Genomic DNA, 669 nt, shown 5'->3' with positions numbered 1-669 from the left:
TTCAATTATAATTTAATTCAATTAATTATTTTCTCGTGTAAACGATTACGTAAACCCGACTTAATAAATAATTTAAACAAACCATGCACACCCACATACAATCCCGTGAAAACCTCATGAAAACAAAACACAAACACCACCCCTGCATTACGGCAAAACCGAGTTCAAAACCCTCCTTTAACCCACCTATCACGACACTCCTAGCCACCGAAACCACCACCCAAACCTGCCACGCCCTAGCCTGCACCACTGCCAATCCCGACAACCACCTAACACCTGTTAAAACACCCCCTGCAACCCGCACTTACGCGCCCTAGACATCCCCAAAAAAACCTGACGCACAACGACTCAACTCAACACATACACCACCCTACCACCACCGTGACAACCCTCGGCCACCACTGTGGTCTCCCTTGACCCACGATGGTCCCACCACCTGGCACTGCCACACACGACCACCCATGACCCCTCCAAACAACACAATTCAAAAATAACCACTCAACCCGTTATAACTTATAAGTGCATATTTTATATATTTTTACCCCCTATATTAGCTCCATTTTACATGTATTATGCACTAACTTTAGTGTTAATGAGCTAATATTTTCTTTCTAGTTCAATATGTATGTTTTGTCATGTTTTGTAGGTACATAAACTTTTTGGAGCTTA

This window comes from Silene latifolia, chromosome 3 (assembly GCF_048544455.1).
Source record: "Silene latifolia isolate original U9 population chromosome 3, ASM4854445v1, whole genome shotgun sequence".
Classification (NCBI taxonomy): Eukaryota; Viridiplantae; Streptophyta; class Magnoliopsida; order Caryophyllales; family Caryophyllaceae; genus Silene; species Silene latifolia.
The sequence above is the reverse complement of the archived record's forward strand: the minus strand, read 5'-3'. Positions refer to the sequence as shown.